Here is a 20503-nt window from a genome sequence, read left to right on the forward strand (position 1 = left end):
GTGTGCTGACAAGAGCGCCCTCGGGATACCTCCAGGGTAGTGAAGGAAGAACACATCAAGTAGTGAAGAATTCAAGGACATGCAGTTTCAGAAAGTTTGCTCAATTGTTTATGCTATTTCCTGTGCAGCCTGTAGTTGACTGTGACCCTGTTTACCCTTCTGTGCAAATGATATTTTAATGACAAGTTATGAATAGTAAGTGATTAGAAGTAGAGAGAATAAATGAATAAAATAAAATAAATTAATGAAAAAATAAAGGCAAGAGAGAATTTCAGGGGAGAAAATGCAGAGCTTTGCTTACTGATGCTTTTCTCTTGCTACATCACTTGATTCATTTTTAAATGGCCCCCAAAACACTAAAGAAAAACATGCAAAGAAAGCTTTACACTGCAAGTGTGGTGAGGTAGTTGAGCAGATGATATTTCTTGTACCTACTCTTCTCCAAAAGGTCTCTTGCATGTAATATACTCCATCAATGCTATTTACAGAATGTTGTTGCTTTATTTTGAAAAATCTGCAAATGAATTCTGTTTAATTCTAACCCCGATATGGAGGTCAGCAGCTTCTGCATTCCATATTCCTTTAGAATTAGGCTTCCTATTTGAAGCAGAGGAAAAAATGTCAAAGAGAATGCATGTTCCCTGCTTTTAGAGGTAGTCCTCCCCATGCACGGCAGGAGCAATAAAAAAACAAAACCCAAACTCAAACAGGCATAAGGAACTGTTTCCAATTAAATTTGTATCAGAGTGGCACTGAGAGAGAATGCGATAGCAGTGAGAGCCCAAGGATACAGGAGGTCAACTTATACATAATTAATTTGTTAATCTTCCATGGCATTTCACTGAATTGTGTTATTTTCTCAAATATATCCAGAAGTATGACAAGCTGTCTTTTCAAGTGTTTTTATGAGCCTGTGCTCTGCATTCTGTATTTCAATAACAAACAGAAAAGGATGATGATAATGTAACCACTTTTAAACATCTCTCCTAGCATTCTGGAATTTGTTTACTTTGCCATATGCTATTTAATAGCACACTTCTGTTCAATCAGAATGTTCAATCACAAGAATCTAAAAATATCAAATGGCCTGTGTTTTTTCTTCACAAAGAAATCACAGGAATCTGACTCTTTAGAAGTAATTAATCACAATCTTTATGCTTGAAGTTACAGGTATTCTCAGTGTTTGGGGTTTAGTTAAGAGTTCAGAGGTAAGAATGCAAGCCTTTCGGTTCTTTTAACAGATCTGCATTTTTTGTTTTACTAATTATAAACGAAAATTTGTTCAAAGTGTGTGCTTTAACATGTAGAATTAGATAATTGCTTATTACAGTGGTGTGTTAAAACTGTTTTGTGTGCTGAACACTGTAAGGGAATTATCATTTACAATGGACAGATTTTACGAGGAACACACCAATAAATGCATGCACTCTTGGACTGCTTTACTATTTTGTGTGACATTTTGCTGTCTTGTGTTTCCCAAACGCTCTATGAGAAAATAAAAATTATCAAGACGATTTTAGAAAACATATATCAGAAGAGAAGTTGTATTATAAAGTGGGTTTATTTAGGTTGTAAATGGTTAAACATGTATTTAACTGAAACAATACTCCAGCTCCGACAGCTCCTGGTCTGCAGGTAGTATCAAAAGAAAAATCTCACTACAAATACGAGGAGCAAAACCTGTGCTTCACAGAATATTATGAACAATCCAACAGGAAGAAATTGATGCTGACCTTGAACATACAAAAATATCTAGTGCTCTATGTCAGTGCTGACTAGTGGGATGATGTTGACCTACATTAACATTTGATTACCTTTTGGCACTGTTTTTTAGCTGAGCCAAGATAACATTCAGGTATTACTAATTCCTTCATTGTGTCTGTTTAAAATAGAACCACCTGGGTGAAAGTCAAATAAAGGAAGGAGAAATGAAATAAACAAAAAAATGAACTTAAATTTAGATTGAAGACATATTCTAAATATTCATCATGGAGTATTTATTTATGATAATAGCAGTTTTCTATTATCAGCTGCTGTGATCTTTTGTTATGCAAAATGTGAAGTTACGTAAGTTTTTCTTTATTACAATTCTTACCAGAAAGCTATTTTCAATACTCCTTGTAGCTAATACTAGATGGTGCAGGTAATATAAGCAGCATGTAAGTGCAGCAAGTGAAGTGCATGTGAGAGAAAAGAAGCACGGACATGCAAATTTATCACATGGCTTCTGTCTCTGAAAAGGGCCAGTCCAAAAGCGCATTTTCCCATAATGTAATCTTTCTTTATTTTATAAATAGTAACAGGAAAGTACGTGGAATGATCTGCATTCAGATTTGGTTCTAGTCCAATTAACAATAAATCAATATTGTAAAGCAAAGTATAGTCCTCATGTCTGTAAAACCCTACCCTATGTTCTTCAAAAAGAGAAGGAATAAAATTGCTTCAGCAAGCAGATAGATTCAAAAGCTTAAGAGCTATCTAATGGTAATCATTCCTGGATTTTCAAAGAAAAGGTCAAATCCATATTTAGCCTTCTATCTTCTTCATAATATCTACTTTCTATGAATCCAACCCTCCTTTAGTAAAACACAAAACTTGAAAGGTCAGGATTAATGGTAGTACCACAACATTCTAATTTTCCAGAAAATGTATAAATTATAACAAGCAGCCACAGAACATTGATACTAGTTCTCTAGGGAGGGAAAACCAGGGTGCCCTGTTCCTGCTTTTATCAATATCCTTCAGAAGCTCCATTTGCATGCCATTTGCCAACTTCAGAGTCAAAGGTATTTGTGGTTCATCTCTATATTAGATTAGAAATTTTCATCATCCTACACATCTTACAGTGAAGTATGGGTACCTCTGACAGCTTTTTAATTAATTTATTGCATTTTGGAGATACCTACTAGGCTAATTTAGTATCCACATTGTCTTCATGTAGCACAATACAGTTACAACATTGATTTTTACTACAGTACTGGAGGTTTTATAAGCAGCTGAAGAAGATGGAGGCTTTGGTTGGGAATCACTTGGATTGTATCTCAGATGCATTTTCATAAGAATTAAATAGAAGTTCATTAATTCATATGAGATCTCAGCATTTAATGGTGTCAATGGATGCTCAGGGGGGACACTTACACTGCCTAATTTAACATGCTTAAATGAGGTACACTGTTTAGCAGGCCAGCTATCCAATACAAAAAGTCTCCCAAAAATATATACCAAAAAAAAAAGTCAGACCAGCACAGATTGTTATTCCTTATGCTGATTTCCCTAAGTTTGCCTTTAGTACATGTCAACTTCTGCTCACTGACTATAGAGGCTCTAAATATCCCTGCAGATGTCTGTATTCCTTAAAGTGATGTTACCCCAGACTGCTCACTGAAGTCCTGTGCAGGTTCCTGGCCCTGTCAGGGGGGTTTCTTCCTGATCTCAGCTGCTGCTCAGCTGCTCTGCTTGAAGTCTGAGTAGCAACTGATACTGCCTTGAGCACAGGGCATGAACAGAAAGCAGGACTACAGGTCTGTGTGAGCTGCTCCTCGGTAAAAAATTACCAGAACTAATACTGATTGGCCCTCAGGGGCATGTATAGATGAAAATCAACTGTCATGGCAGCTCAGGTATCTTTTATAGCTAGATTGTCTAATCTGCTGCAAGATACTGGATGTCTAAGTTTCGACCAAGCAAACAAACTTTGAATATATATATCAGATGATGTGAATACCTTTGTCTCACCCTTGGCAAAAATAACCAATATTCTGCAGAAAAGGGAGCTGATGTATTACCTACACCAGTGCCCTCACTCAGTCCCTCTTCATCCTTTCAGAAACACCTCTCAGTTCCTCTTTTCTAAGAGGAGAGGCATTGTTGTGCCTATTGGTGGAATAACTGTTCCAGGAAAAACACCTGAACTCAAAAGGCCATTCTTGCTTTTCCAAAGGAGGCAGCTGGTGCACTGCTTTAAAGCAGACTGTCACTGCAATCTTCTCCTTATTTCAATCTAAAAATATACCGCCTGAATCACTTCTGTTTAGTCTTTACTTTTGCATTTTCAGTGTGTGTGCACTTACGAATGCTTGAGATAGAACATTTCCTTGCAGACAAGCAGAGAAACTGCATGATTTTTTTCATAAAAGTGTACTGAAAGCACTTTAAAGCCTCTTAAGAGCTGTCTTATATCTGGACCTCTGATTACAACCAGTCTTGCATTTTGGGGAATAATTTTAATGATAATAAGCTTCTTTAATTTTTCCACCATGTTTCTTCTTTGCTTGGGAACTATTTTTTTGTGCACAAGAAGAGATATGGGGATGAAGGAAGCAACACGACTATATTTAGATAATTGTTTGTATAAGATACTGTTAATGTTTACAGAATTATGACAAGGGGACTTTTTGAATAATGAAGTTACTCAATTAAAAATAATTGAATGTGCTGGATTAGGAGGGTGTTGGGAAAAGACTGAAACAGTTACCTGGCAATTGATCAAGGAGCCTTGTCTCACAGAACAATACTAGCATAAAAATAGCTCATAAATCTGAAAAGCTGATTACTGAAACTGTTGTGGGAGCTTTATTTTTTAGAAGAATATTGAATTAATGAGAAATAATACAAAGGGGGAGTTTAATTATTCTGAATAGAATAATTTTCTACCCTAGCCTCTCAGGATGGGTATGATTATGTAGGTCACATATCTAAAAGGACTTTTATGCATATTTCATTAAAAGCCACATCTTTTCATGAGGCATAGGCAGCAAGAAGCCCTCTTCAGACATTACTTTCTCTATAGTGCCTTAAAAGAAAGCTATTTCCTTCGTGGTTATGGAGCTGTTGAAGATGAGCCGTCAATGAATACAAAACGAGGCGTATCTTATTTTCAGGTTATTGTTTCCTCACGACAATACATTGTTTTCTTTCCCACTCCCTCCAAACTCTCACATTTTTAATGTATAGGAATTAGAGAGTGGCCTGGATTCTAGCCTGCCTGTCATTCTGGAAGGTTCCTATCAAACTGATGAGAAGATTAGATAAGGTTTTTCATGTTCCTCCAAACAACAAGATTTTGATTCTGAGCTGATTTGTAAGAATTTTCAACAAAATTTTACAAATGCAAATGAAAATAAAGAATCAATAATGAAACTATTGATCAAATATATTAATTTTTTTCTTTTTTTAGTTGGCACCCACTTTTGCTTTTTCAGACAGGAAACATTTTTATGTTCTATTTTAATGGTTTTCTGCTTTAATTTTTAACTGGCTTACGGACTTTTTTTTCAATGTAATAAAAAATTTCTCACTAGATTTACATGTGTCAGTGTTTTCAGTGAAACATGTCCAGTCTTTTAATCACTGCTGTCACCTTTTCTTAGCTGCAAGACAGAGATTTAGTGTATTCCACAAACTTAGAAGAAATGGAAGTGTTTTGGTCCATTAAGCATCAGAAAGACTAACTGAAATTTAAATGATCATTTTTTGCCTGATCTTATAAAGCTACTGTGCACAGTGCAGGATCAGAAGTTGATAAGGTACTGCCATACACAATACTAACACCTGGGTCTCTCAGCTCAGGGACTGAATGTGTATAAAGTTCTAGTTTATCCAAAACATTCTGCTGCTGAACTGAGCTGTACTTCAGTGCATGTCTTCAGAACTGAAGGTCTGTATATTGACTTACACACTACCATGTCCACTTAGAGCCCTAAATAATTGCTTGGAATACTGAAGTTTAGGGGAAATAAATTCCCAGGTACCCCTGCACTCATGCCTTCATATACATTCATATACATTCGCTCCTGGATATAAAGGACAATAAAGATAAAACTATGTTCTTGTTAAACTATGAAGCCACAGCTTCTATCATATTTTGGTATATATCTTGGCTATGGTACTTCTGTGTCTGAAGTGTTCAATGGAACTTCAGAAGTATTCTTCCAAACTTCAAATAATATCAAAATTAATTCCACAATTTTTTTCACAGCTGACTTATTTCAGTCTTCAATGAGTACTGCTTTAAACAAAGGGTAGTTGGAGTTAAATTGTTAACCAAACATGAGGAAAGAAGGACAGCGTGCAAAACATTATTAATTCAGCACTGCCTCATACAGCACCAATCATGGTCTGCTGTTGATTTTTCCCTTGGTCAGAGAATTGTCATCAGTCCCTTTACCTGCTGCTGACACTGCACAGCCTTCCCTTGAAACTTTGTACCCAAGTCCTGTATTTAGCACATTCTTTAATGCCAGCGTGCCCTGCTGGCTTATTAAGGTTCCAATTCCCTTCTGACCAAACTGTGTCAGCCACCTGTTTGTTACCTGACCTGGCACTCTGAACTATCTTCTCCACAGACAGGGTAGTGCATTGCTTGGTGCGAAGTTGCCAGCCTGCACTGGGGAAAAGCTTCCCGTTCCCCAGTGAGATTAACACACTTGAAGCTGTCAAATAACCCAGACACACACTAAAGCAAAAGGAGGCAGGTAGGAGCTCTACTCTTCCTGTGGGATAGAGCCCAAGCTAGAGTGTATACACAGGTTATGTACACGCTCTGTCTTGTGTGGAGAAACTTACTGTTGCTCTGATTCTCTGCATTATCAAATCCCATCAACTCAGACAAAACAGACTGAGAAATTGTTCCTTACCTACTCCTTACAATAATGTCCTTTATATTCTTCCTATACCTACATGCTAAAATCCTCAGATATCTGAAACTCTAAGAGCTTCTCAGTTCCTCCTAAGGTTCCCAAGGAAGAGGTGGTATCTTCCAAAGGACCCCTTTCTTCCTCCCACAAGAATACACAGGGCAAGGATAGACAGGGTCTACACTAGGGTCTAACACAACCAAATAACTCTGGATTCCCCACTTCTCCTGACCCATTTTTTCCCACAGGAATGCATATGACTTAGCAGATCCCATACTAGCATATTCCTGCAGTGATTCATATACAACACAGTTGGAACAGGCAAGAAATATGAACTGCTTTAGAGCTGCAAGTGATTCATGAGCTAAAGCTTGGCTGCCCCAGGGCCATTCAATTTCTATAAGAGAGTGAAAAATTAGATGGATTTTCCCACGTTTGCTAACACAAAGACTCTAATGCTATATGCTTATATTTATGGATACCTTTTGTTCTTAACTTTACATTTTGCTTGTGATGCTGCTTTTTCCTTAGTTTTCATATGCTGCTGGTATTTAGGGTATTTAATCTGACACAGAAATTACTCCTAGTCTGTACAAGACCATATGTTACACTTGGATAGTAGAGCAGATACAAATAAGGAGCTTTCATTTAATCTCTTATTTAATTTGCAATGATCTAGACCACTGTGATCTGAAGGAGTACCATACCAACACCAACATATAAAATTAAAAAATAGTGCTGAGAGCACACCTGCTACACCAATTAGATTGTGCCTAACCACCCCACACACAAATTGTGATTGAGCACAAGGCAGGTAGCTTATCACATGGCTCATAGGAAATCAAGATTTTTCCAAGAATTACTCCTCTGAAATTAATAGGAAAAACAAAATGATACCCAGTGATACAAAATGCTACACTTCACTGTTTTTAACTGGTAGTAACAGTTAGACTTAGCCTAAATGTTCCCAATAGCTATTAGTCTGAGCCTAGGAGAGAAACCAAAAGACAAAACTGCACTAGTTTCTATAAACACAATTAAAAATGGAAATATAAAATCATTCAGCTTGGCACCACAGATAAAAAGTAAGAATGAAGAAAACTTTGCACTGGCCAAGTAGACACAGGTAAATTCCAGCTAGCTGTACTTATTCTTTGCTACACCGAACTGAGGTTTAGTTCACACATATTTTCTGATGCTACTTTATGATAGCAGTACAGCAGGTGTGAGTTCTTCAAGACATCTTTTCAAACAGCTTTTGTACCCTAAGAGACAGTCTTCATTCAGTTTTCTGACTATGACTCAGATGTTGAGATAGAAGAGGGACAACAAAAACACCAGCACAAATATTTTCAAGTATAAGGGATACACCATCATCACCAGAGCAATTAAAAAAAAAAAAAAAGCCACAACCATATCCTAAGGGGTTGTTTTCTTTTGCTGAAAGTTAATGACATTAATTATTTCAAAGGCTCAGTGTTACTTACACAACAGATAGAGCTCTCTTAGCCATTTATGTGTGTTACATTTGTCATTTATACTGAATGACAGTGATTTAAATGTCAGCATACAAGCAAACCAAGACTCTTGGGAACAGCATTACTGCAAACTAATGATGACTTTCAAAGGGTTCCTAAATTTCAACTCAGTTCACCATCTGTAATTATTTAATGCCTTGTCTTTAAAAAGAAGTATGTCTCTGCAACAGGGTTGTATCCCATGTCCTTGCTGATTGAGAGCTGATTAGAAACATTTCATATACAACGCTATGGGAGTTGGGTTTTTCTGCAATAGCAATTTTAGTTATTTGAAACTCAAAAGGTATAACATAATTCAAAATAATACAAACTCAGTAAAGTACTTTTAGGATGAGCTTAAGGTTGGGGCTCTTTAGTGTAAGCAGGTAATTAGCAGTTAAGAAAAATTTAAGTAATTGTTATGGACTTGTTTCAGTTTCTGTATTGCTTTGTCACTCAACATTTTTTCTTTTAGTCATCTTCCCTCTTTTTATGCCTCTGTTCACAGACTTCTCCCTCTTTTACCTTCATTCCCCTTCTACTGCTATGTGTATAATTCATAAATATCTGCAGTATAAACACTAAGACAGGACTCCAAACTTTTTTAAAAAATCTGTTAATGACCAGGTCAGAAAATATCAACACTAACACAGAAGATTTCCTTCTAATTCATGTCCTCTTAATGACCAAACAACACCATTTTTCCTCACAAATACTGAAAACTGTTTACCAGAAACAGGAAAACTGTTTCAGTTAGTCTTCTCTGTGTATATATGTTATAATAATTTTTTAGTATATGTAGAAAATTTCATATGCAACTTTTCAACCAACCTAATTATATATTATCCTGAAGACCACATTTTGAAGCTCTGAAAGACAAATAGCAAAACTTCATGTAAGTACTTCTAATATCTTCCTTAACTAACCTGGAGAGCTGTGCCATCTTTACAATCCTTTGTTGTCTTAGGTAAAGCTTCTTGAGAAATCACCTACTGTTTCTATCTGATTTTTGTGGTATATGAATGCCTTTGATCCTGTTTTGATCTTCTTGTTTCAGTCAGTCTCGCAGAACGGGAGACCCAAGTCACATTAAAATCCTTAGCGTGTCTTTAAAAATTATCATTTAATACTTTGGAAAAAGCAAGACCATTAAATATCTCTTAGCAAGATTTCTGTAGAGCTTTGATCAAAAGAAGAAGTTTTTAATTTTTAGAGTAATGTCAATATACTTTAAAGAATTAATTTTCTAAATCCAGTTAGGCAATACATTTTCTCAGTTCAAAAGGATGAACAATAAAATCAAGATCCTCTAGTTCAGTAGTTTGGAACAATCAAAATATGCAGAATGCCTGTTAATTTCATTTAGGCAAAGAATTAATTGGGAAATTACATTTTAGAACATAGCTAACCACACTCCTATAGAATCTAATGAGTAAGGAAATGTCAGTAGCAATGTCCATATGCCAGCCCAGTTAGTCTGCTCTTTCAGAGGTAAAGTTACTCCTCTATCTGACACATAACTCAAAAATGTTTGAACTCAAGTGTTAATTACAGGTCTATAAAATAATACAATTTAGTAGTATATCCTAATATATTTTGTCACAGACCCATATAGTATACATACAGGTATCGATCAGTTCGAAAACTGACACGTTCCAGATATTCCTTTCCCAAGCGTTTGTACATAAAAAGAGGATTATTTAAGGAGAAACTATCAAACCAATGTCATCAACTCCAAAGGAAGATTTTCCTATCTGGATGGTATAATGAAAGATAGAAATGCTTCTAATCCCAAGTATGCTTGTCCTGTTCAGTGACTTCTCAATATCAAATGTGTAAGACCCGTGACTGGTTCAGAAGCAAAGATCTGCTGCTCACCCAGCTACCAAATCACCCAGAACAGTAAAATCTAAGATCTTTTCTCTGCAGGCACTGCTCATGCAGGGCTGTCCTCTGTACCATCACTACTAATACTTTTTTCACCAAATTCTAATACTAATTTCTTTGACACATCTCCTCTCCTTTGACACATCCCCTCTTACATTTGGATTAAATTAGCCAATATTAAATTTCAAGAAAACAAGAGGAAGATGAAGGAGGGAGCAAACACAGTGTTTGCTTTTTTCCCCCATTAGAGACAGGATCAAAAAACCCAAGCTAGTCAACTCAAACACTTTCCAGCATAGCTCATCCCATGTTGGTCTGTTACTGTTGAAACAGTTCTTCAAAAAGCATCACTTTCTTTTTTCTCTTCTTTTTCAATTTTTTAATATTCTGTTAAACTTCAGCCTCATACCTTAGCAACAGAAATCCTATATGTGTTCCTTCGCTGATGGAAACAGCACCTTCTCAACTAAATGATTCAGGGGTTCATCTCAACCCCTGTCAGAAGTTTGTCTGAAGCCACTGTGTGCCTTCTCTGTGATTTCTAGTATGCAGTTATTAAATTAAACCAACAGATGCCCAAAGAAAATATTTTATTAACACGGTAAGGACTTCAGTAACTGTCCAAATAAGTAATTCACGTAGAGAATTTGTAAGCCATCAAAAATTTATAAGTTGTTATCATGCTCTTCCTGGTTCATCTTGCAGTTCTGCCCACTCAGAAATTCTGCCTAACTGCATTAAAGTACGGAATGTCTATGCACAAAAACTGACTACAGCAATTTGGACAGTTTTGAGCATTTCTATAAGATAAACAGAATTTCCACAGTTAGGGATTTGCATGCAAAATATTCAGTAATATTGCCCTAGACAGTGCAAATAATCTCTAATTTGATTGTAAGCACCTCAGCACAGCTGAGTGAAGCTACAATGGAATCAAACTGAAAGCTTACAGTGGTCCAAACTGTTGGTTTTCTTGGCTGAATGAATTAACCAAAACCAATGTTTAAAGTCTGTCTGTGAAAAGACTTGAAAGCCTTCCTAGTCTACAGGTAATTATTTTTCTTTCTTTGTCTCATTAATATTCTGAGCTGTGGTTTTACACCACATTGTAACAAGTTCAAACATGAAAAAGCAAATGTTTGCCTTTAAACACAAACAAAAGAAAAATAGATATTATTATGTGAATAAAGCTTTCCTGTCTCTCCAGTCTCCTTTAATCAGTTAAGAAACTAATATACTTGTACAAAATAATGATTCATGCATTGTATTCCCTAAATCCTGTCAAATATATTATAATAGTTTGTTCTTGACTTTTACAGAAACTCCACCTGACTAACACTCTGTATTAACTGCAGAAATCAAATAGCTGAGGAAAAGAAACACTATACCCTCTATTATAGGAGTTAAATTTTCAAAGGTAGGTGTAGAAGGGAAGCCTCCACAATACGAAGCACAGAATGTTACCATAATGGGATTTCTTCAAGACTCTGCTGGCTTTACTGGAAACTAAGCTGAAGTTTATGCACATCCTTGTATCCCCATATAAAATTTCCAGTCTGCTGTCCATTACAGAAGTGTAAGGTCTAAAACAGTCCCATGTTTTTCCAAACTGGCAAATATTTTAGTAAGACATCAGAATAAATAAGACTTAAATAATAAGACTTCAGAATAAAAAAGAAATATCAAAATAAAGCCTTAAAATATTTGTATTGTTTGACAGCACTGTTCACAAAAATAAGGCTAAAGAAACTCCTGCTTTTTATTTGAATGGCCTGTGCATCTGCTAGAGCAACCTGAGCATCAGATTGTCTGCTAGACGAGGAGAGATGGGAATCAAGGGGCAAATTACTTGAGCCACTGCTCTGCCAAACTGGAACCAAGAGTGACCAAGTGGGAAAGGACAGGATAGTTACAAATGTCTTCAGCATTCATTTTTAACGCAAAAAAAATCTCAACCAAAAGTGGTTAGTTTAGAACTTTGTTCTGAGAGTTGGGAAAAGAAAAAAAAATAAATTAAGATTCTACTTTTCCAAAGATCTACTTTTCCAAAGATCTACAAACACATTTCATTTAAAATGTAATAAATGCCACCACTTCACACTAATGGAAATACAAAGAGGCAACATTCCTATTAACTTCACTTGCTGATATTCCTACAAACTTTATCCATGTTTATGCATATAAATCTCTCCAGGATCAGCAACTTAAGCTGCTTCAGAAAGTGCTTAAATTGCAGTGAATAATTTTTTCATTAAATCAGTGAGCAAAAATAGCATGTTCCTTTATTGCCAATTATCTGTAACTAGATAAAAATATCTACTCACTGGGAAATTTTCACACAGTTTTCTGAACAAATTTTAGATTTAAGATTTCTTGTGAGGTACACACTACTTGATATTAACCAGTAAAATGCACTCATAAACTAACAGTAGTCCGTGTGATTGATTTTTTTAGGTCACATGAAAATGATCCTTTTTCATTAGATGAATCTAATGTTTCATTGACCTTTTTAAATAGATGTAAGACAGTGAGATACCAATTTATCTTCATATCTACACAAATACCACCAACAGGCCTTAAAATTCAGTTTCTACAAACTCACACAAACAGAGGAAATGCTGCTTGAACAGCTAAAAAATAATATTTCCAATATTCATCAACAATCAAAAATCTATAGAATTTTTCACCCATAAGAGCTCTCCTAAGAGTCCTGGACAAAATTCAACATAACTGAAAAAATTCAGACAGCAGTCTAGATTTTTGTATTCCATACCCCTTTATTCCTGTTTCTGCAAGACTGATAAGAACACTACAGTGAAAATCACCACCCTTGCAATATTCTGTGTAGATTGGAAACACCAAGGGTTTTTTTCTACCTGACATGGCAATTTATTTTACACAGTTATCATATGCCTTCATTGCTCATATTCAGGAGTTTGATAATATGTCATCTACACTGCACTTGATCTGCTATTAGAAACAAAACTGGTCACATTCAAATGACATCAGTATTGCTATTGAGTAATCACACACAAACATTGGCTTGGTCTTGTCCTTTTTCCTTTTTTTTTTATTTTCTGCATAACCTTGCATGGCCTAATCCCAGGCCCTGATCGTGGTACCACTCAGCTATGCACATGTGGAAATGTTAAATTTGTGTTTAAATGTTTCAAACACTGGAATCCTGAATTGTACTCTACTGGTTTTACATGTTTTCCTTCTTTCAACACAGCTGTATTCTAGGGAGAAAATTATATAATTCCACAATTAATTCCTACCTGCTGTGACAGCGTGCCCTCAGGGTAAATATGATTTTTCATATTAACACACTGAAAGCTTCCACTGTGATTGACCTTAAAGACACTGACAAATTAATTACTCTGCTTGTCAATATGGTATGGCAGCTAAACGATTTGAGCAGATACCCAGCCAGTCAACATGCATGCTGCCATCTGCTGAATATGACAGCAAGGGATTTGTACTACTCTCTCTGAAAGAAAAGCTGTGCTGCCTTCCAAAAAAATGTTACCAAACCCCTCATTCACAAGTCAAATAAAGACTGTTCACATTCTGTACAAGAATGGGTAGTATCTCGTGGTTTTTTTCACCTTCAAGTTTAAAAGTAAAAAGGAGACTATCTTGGAGAATTAATTTAAGCTTGGGTTTTGAGTCCACTGCCTCACAGCTGAAGCTTGGTTCTATCCAAAAAGATCACTAGATTTACATGAACACTCATGCAGTTCAAATGTGAGCAAGGAAGTTCACATTTTATGCATCTCACTGTCAACCCTCACTATTACTCTGATTTAAAGAGGTCTCCTCTGGCTTGAGACAAAAAAAAAGTGCTAATAATGTATAAGCTGAAGTTCCTGCAAAACAATGGTCAGGAAGCAGCACAGAGAAGTGACTTTTTAGAAAAATTAATTATGATAAGGTTTGATACCATTCATACAAAGACTACAGCTAGCTTCTGGAAAAAAAGGAGAGGTCTACCAAAACCACAGAATTTTTTTTCTTTATGATTTTTAATAAAACCCCATCAGATTGGAAAACTGAGTAATTTCTACTCTACCGTTCCTGTAATTACAATTTATATCAAATTGGTCTAGGTAGCAATATATACATATATACACATAAACCTGTATAATACATCATATTGGTCAAAAAATACACACTGATGGGAAATACAGAACCTACTTTTTCTCAGATATATCGAGAGATAAGGTGGGTTGTTTCAAGTCCTGCCCACAGCTAAAGAGACAAGCCAGTTGTGCAGATCACCACCATTCACACTGTTACAGGATAATAGGACAATTCAAGCTGGAAGAGACCTCAGAAGGTCTCCAGTCCAAACTGCTGCTCAAAGCATGGTCAGCTGTGAAGTCAGACTTGGTTACTCAGAGTGTTATTTGGTCCAGAAAACCTCCAATGATGCAGATGGTGCTGCCTTGGCTGGGCAACCTGTTACACTGTTTGACTGTCCTAATAGCAAAAAAGGATTTCCTTAGGTCTTAAAATGTGTGGTATTCATAGTTTTAATGCCTCCCGAATGTCAGATTGTAGGTACGATTCACTTTTTAGACACCCTAGTTATAAATAAGGAATAGCATTCCAAAAGATCAACAAAATTACTGGATCGTAAACCACAGTATGAGGGAACACAAGACATTTTGCTCCAGAGCACAGCTTTGTTACAATTATGGATGATTTAATCCAGTTATTCCCTCTACAATTTACAAAGGGGCTGATGTCCTACAGAAAATAAAAAAAAAAAACCAGAAAACAAATGACACTGTACAATGTGGGATGCAGAAGCAGCTGAGCTGTTTAGCCCAGCCAGTGCAAGTCCTAGCACACTTGTACTGCTTTGAGGCCTGGAGGGAGCTACTTTGGAGGTCTTGTCACTCATGATAATCAGTGTATAACCTGAATCATCTTCTCAGAGATTAAGAAGAGCAGACACCACCTGATAATTGTCAAGAGACCTTTCAATTTACTTTTTAGAAACACTTTGGAACATAATAAATGCTGTATGAAGTAAACCAAAATACCTTCTTAAAATATTTCTCTTCCTAACATTTACCTTTTTAAAAGTTGCCTCCCTGCTTGAGCTGATCTGACAGAGCATTCTGACAGACTCCTTTCACAGCTAGGAATCTACATCAGTATTCAAATGCAATCCTACAGAAGCACCTGGAGGATTCCAGTAAGCATCATCTTAAACAATTACTTTTTCAGGTAAGTTATATTCTAACATCCAGCTGGAATTAAAATATCAAATATGTGTCAACTTATAAAAAATATCCTAACAGTGCCTGCATTTATGTCATGAGCCCTTGGCTATATAAGACAGAACCATGAACATTGCAATAGTACCACAAATAGCACCACACTGCCAGGTTCTTTTAAAAACTGAAACTTACCAAAAATCAAAGCAATTAACTACTGTATTACAGAAAACACCCACCTCTTAAGTTCATTTGTCTTTGTGACAAGTTCTTATGCAAACTTTTCTTTCTCCATTCCAGCAGAAATTTCTGCACAGAAGACAGAGATACACTGACTCTTCATTTGGGGAAAAACATCAGGTGTGCTGGTAACATTCAAAACCTTAAAAAAGAACAGAGCATAAAATCCATCAGAATGTTTGCTCCATCATCTACAATCATGACCTAAACTTTTTTCTAATACTGTTGACGTTAAGTGATTATGACAAAGATTGGTATTGCAATTGAGCTTATGGTAATGATGCCTTATTATTTTATTATTCTGAGACCCAGTCCTGCAAGATGCTGAGCCCTGAGAATTCACCAGTGATCAGTAGCTGAGGATACTCTGGTCCTTTCAATTCCAATAAGCATCATGTTGTTACACTGGAATATTGCAAGCAGCCTCTTTACTATGACACTTTGGTCAATAAATATTCATATATTTACTATGAGACACAAACTAGTTTTGCCTGCATGTAAATGTTTAGAGAATTAAAGTAAATTCATACATTTGTCATCACACAGCATACTGCTCTTCGTTGCTTCTGCAGTATGTGTTTGTAAAGTACATGAAAAATACATAAATTAGAATAAATATTTAATATTAAACATTCTACAGATTCCTAAGATTTACCTGGGGACTTAATCAGCTTCTTAGCCCGACTTCAATTGTGACTTGACAGGCTGCAAATTATGTATTTTAAGAGGTAATAGTCAACTGTAAATATTGCCGAGTATTTTAGTGTTTTAAAATCACATTATTCGTATTGAGAAATCATACCTTCTTGATTTTAAAAATCTGCTAGAAAACCCAAATTTCTATCAAACAACTGACTAGAATTTACTATCTGTACTAGAATTCTGAAATAAAACATATTTTAACCTTAATTCTCCAAGTTTCACTTATTCTTTGTGATCATGCAATTTTAAGATCAGAAAGAATTTTAAGACCATCCATCAAGAATAAATTTACTCTTCAATCTTGCAGAAGAGGATCTTAATCCTTAAGTTTTATGATATTTAAAATTATAAAAGTCTCACATAACCAAAAATACACTTAAAGGCTACTTTGCTGGGTTTGTGTTGTAATGTAGTTGTTCATATCGGCAGGGGAAAATACAGAAAGCTTGTGAGAAGAGTTCCATAATCTTCTAGGAAGAACACCTTTGGTAGATAACCATTCTTTATAGATAGTGTCACTTTTACAAAGTGACATTCCTACATTTCACACTGATGTAATCTTTAATTATATTTTCCCACTTATATTTATATAGTGATATTATTTTTTATTTAATAATAAAATAATTATATTTATATAGTAAAAATAAATATAACTGAACTGTAAATCTGAAAATACTATAGCTATGTTGTGCACTAAATATAAATAATAGTCCTGAACTTTGTCCCACATGTGCAGTATTCCTCTATTTCATTAAACATCCTACACGCCCTTCAAATGGCTAAATTAAATTAATTAGTATTTTACTGCATTTTCTATTCATCTGGTTTAACAACACTACAAGTGTTTTGTTTCTCTCCTGTTCTTTACAAATGTAATCAAATACAACATATATCATAAAAGTTAGCTTCTGTATCATTGACAGCTTAATTTTGGTTGTATCTTTTTACTCTCTCTTTAGTCTCACTGAGACATCAAAATCTTTCTGTAGTGAAAGACACACTTATCACCTTCAAGGACATTTCAGCTCTGTTAATGTTAGCAAGGGTCTTTCTCTCTCTCCAGTTCCCTGAACTTTCCATTCTGATAATCAGAATGCCTAGAATTCCAAATCTGGACCACTCTCCTAACTTAGTAGAAAATTCAACACCCATGAAATATTAAGTGTAAGTATAAGATTGATTTCATGAAAAGTTTTCTTGTCTACAAAAAAATATGATATTTGATAGCACCACAATTAAAAAGTTTTCAGATGTCACCTCCTATAAATAAAGATTATCCTTCTATAGATGCATATGCATATTCTCGTAACTCCCATCAGTATCTTTGAGCTGTCAAACTCAGATTGCAAACCTTTGAACTTACTTAATTTGGTACCTAAATCCCATTTATCAACTTCTGTGTACCCAAGTGAACAAGTACCTGTCTTATTCCAAGTGCCAGCAATATATCTCGCAATACGGTGTGAAAAAAAATAGTTGTAACTTCAGCCACACACTGAGAATATCCTTCTCTATCTAGACAAGTTGTATTCAGCGTGTTGCCACCATTTTGCCAATGCTCTGGCACTGATGCCTGCAGGAAAGCTTTTGATATCCCTTCTCTTTTCTATCACAACCAAGTATTCACCCTGAGCGCAGCCATCTCCATACAAAGAACTCAAGAAATGCAACCCACCTAGAATTTCATAGGTTTTAAGGATGATTGAAAGCTTTGCTAGAAAGAGATCTTTGCCATCAGGGCATACAGCAGAAATAAATCTTCTCATGAGGACTTGAATTTTTTTTTATTTTTTCAGATACACTTTAACAAAGCAATTATTTCAGATACCGATTGCTAGTGATTCTTCAGACAGTCTTTTCTGGCAAAAAAAAAAAAAAAATATTACTTGTCAGGTTGCTAGAGGGGGGAGGAATAAATCTATAACATATTTTTGTGTTCTTCTTAGTAGATTGTTAAAATCAAACAGAAAATAATTGGGTCATTTTATCCTATCCTTTTGAAATGTATTTTGGTACGTCTTCATATATCAAACAAATTATTAATTTGTAACACATAAAAGTATCTGATGAGTTCAGGAGATCTGAAGGCTCATGTTTTAAGGGGCCTGGGGAATCACTGGTGTTATTTTTAACTCTCCTCTTCATATTTTACCGATTTCAGAGACAGATATTCCAAGTACCATCAGGAAGTGGGAAAATACAAAGCATCACTGAAGCTCCTCAAAAAGTTTGCATTCTATGATTAATTAAATGGTTCATACACATGTATCTATGACAGACAGGAAAAAAGAAGGGAAGAAAAGTGTGGAGAAAATAAAGGTAGGGAAAGTTAGAGAACTAGTCACTGAGGGGCTCTAGAAAAGATCTAAATACCATCAATCCTGCCTTTGTGGCATTAGAATCTATGTTCTTTTTTCATAGGAAATTGTTTCTTTTGAAAACACCATTCACTTTGTCCCTTGGAGAACTTGAAGCTTTCATTGTTTTGGTATCTTTTTTTTACTTAATATTGAATCCATACAAATATATGAAGGTTTTATATTTGTTTAGTGTTATTTCACAGAAAACAGAACTTTTACATATTTTCTATAGAAAAAATTATTAACTAATCTCCATTCTGTATCTTTTATATTTTCTTCATAGAAGCTAATTCAATAGAGTCTGTATCAGAGGGGATTCTCTTTCCATTGTTGATTCTGGAATGTCAATGGAAGCTCATTGATAAATTCTATAATTTCCTTTCCATGTCATAAGGAAACATACTCTGTAGATCTACCTTGCACGGAAATGAAAGACTGTATCTTTGTAAAAGATACTGATGGCCAAGAGGGGATGTCTAAGGTATCTTAGCATAAAATATAAATGTTAACACACTCACAAAAAAAATCTAGTTATTTTAATCCAAGAAGAAATTCAAATATATAATAAAACACTATAAGAAAAATCAGCAATTTTGATCTGGGAACACTCTGCCAAGGACATGCAATGTTCTCAGATAGCCGGAAAGCAGAACAGTTTCTGCTCCATTTGTCTTTCAGCAGTGGTCTTAGCTCTTGAAGGCAAAAGAAACCAATCTTGTAGACTCAGAGGTAGTGAGAAAATCATGCCCTGTCCACACTTACCCTAATAAGACACTCAACCAAAACACTCTCTTCAAGACTAGGGTTTGGTTTTGTTTTGTTTGGGGGTTGTTTCCCTACACAAGTTTTTCTTTTTAAGGATATTTTAAGCTCATTTTTTCCTTTGTTAACATTATATAGCACCTAAAAAAAAAGCACTAGTGTGTTGGCCTTTCTGTGCTAGCTGCTGGAAAAGCACACAACCTAGACCCCAGAGAATCTAGTTAAGACCAAAAAATTGCTAACTGTAAAGCTAATGCATTTTTACCCTGCAAAGCTGAAAATTGCCTTTATATTAATCTTGGCTATGCCATAAGATTACCCTGCCCATTGATCTTGAGCTTGAGTCTTCTAAGGGAAAATAATTGAAACATTAACACACTTTGCCCGTGTTAACACAACAGTGCTGTTATTTTCACTTGGGCCATACTCAGCTGTGCTGAATGTGCGTCCCTGAAGAAGCCAAGCCTGTACTGGGATACTGGGTTGCACAGGCAAAGAGGAGCTCACCTCGAGCCTCAGCTGGCAAAGCAGTGTTGTCTGACTGCGAAGGTACTGGGTGACGAAGAGAAAAGGAAACTTTATTGCATGTTACGTGTCCTTGGGAAGGCTTTCAAGGGATTCCTCAACCAATGCCCTCCACCAGCCTGCACCTACAGGGGCTTTCCCATCTTAGCCAAACCAAGGAGACACGATGGTCCCTTGCTGGCCCACGCTCCAGCTGGGGAGCAGAGAGTTGGCTTTACCCTCACCAGGGCTGTCAAGCCCCGACTTAACTTTCTCGGTGGGGGAGCGAGGGAGTGGGATCCCCCTGAGGAAAGCCGTCTCCCCGCAGCTCCCCCCTCAGCCCACCCTCGCCCCTTCCCGCTGCCACAGTGCCAGGTTTTCCATTCCCGAGAGCCGCACCTGCCCGCCCGCAGCCAGCGCAGAGCGGTGTGGGCCGCACGCTGTGCCCTCACAGAGGGACGAGCCCCGCCGGCCACTGCCGGGGGGACAACCCGGAGTTCGGGTGAGGGGGTCCGGCGAGCCGCCCCTTCGCACGGGGCACCCCGCGCTCCTGCAGCCCGGCCGCGCCTCTGCCCGGCCCGCGGCCGCCGCTGCCCTGAGCCGCCAGCCCAGCCCAGTCCAGCCCAGTCCAGCCCAGCCCGGCTCCAGCCCCAGCCCCTCCACCGCCG

At 36.6% G+C, this 20503-nt stretch overlaps 1 long non-coding RNA gene across 1 annotated transcript in view; it reads right to left on the bottom strand.

Moving 5' to 3' along the window:
* LOC114061674 overlaps window positions 1–15697 on the bottom strand; it is a 135284-nt gene extending 119587 nt beyond the window's left edge. The window contains exon 1 of the long non-coding RNA XR_003572180.1: window positions 15507–15697. This is a non-coding gene — a long non-coding RNA (uncharacterized LOC114061674). The remainder of the gene's footprint in view (window positions 1–15506) is intronic.
* Between the last annotated feature and the right edge of the window lie 4806 nt (window positions 15698–20503).

The sequence above is a fragment of the Empidonax traillii genome, unplaced genomic scaffold (assembly GCF_003031625.1).
Source record: "Empidonax traillii isolate 1590-97213 ecotype Southwest subspecies unplaced genomic scaffold, ASM303162v1 scaffold347:size1123457, whole genome shotgun sequence".
NCBI lineage: Eukaryota > Metazoa > Chordata > Aves > Passeriformes > Tyrannidae > Empidonax > Empidonax traillii.